Here is a 329-nt window from a genome sequence, read left to right as displayed (position 1 = left end):
TTATATGAAAATAAGTAAATTTATGCTAAATAATCATTTAAATCAAATATCAACTCAAGTCATGGAAAGATTCCTACCATCGAAATCACTTAACATGGGGTTTAAAGTAATTAAATGTCATCATGCATGCTCCCATAAAATCCAACATTTTACAAAGCTTACGCGCAATTTCATAATTCGCCTCATACACAAAGAATTAAATCAAATTTCAGCATATAAGCAAGGGAGCAGCAAAAAAATATTATTTTTCACCATGTGAAAATTACTTACGTGAAAAACCAAAAGAGATATCACTCTCGAGTGGGTATAGAAATAAAAGCACGTGGACC

The 329-nt window shown here is 31.0% G+C and overlaps 1 long non-coding RNA gene across 1 annotated transcript in view; it reads right to left on the bottom strand.

Moving 5' to 3' along the window:
• The window catches only part of LOC110428467 (uncharacterized), a 1,711-nt gene that overhangs the window by 257 nt on the left and 1,125 nt on the right, over positions 1-329 (bottom strand). The window lies entirely within an intron of this gene.

This window comes from Theobroma umbraticum, unplaced genomic scaffold (genome assembly GCF_002168275.2).
Source record: "Theobroma umbraticum cultivar Fairchild unplaced genomic scaffold, ASM216827v3 scaffold_115.0, whole genome shotgun sequence".
In the NCBI taxonomy this organism is placed as follows: Eukaryota; Viridiplantae; Streptophyta; class Magnoliopsida; order Malvales; family Malvaceae; genus Theobroma; species Theobroma umbraticum.
Note: the sequence above shows the minus strand (reverse complement) of the source record. Positions and strands in the feature narration are given on the sequence as shown.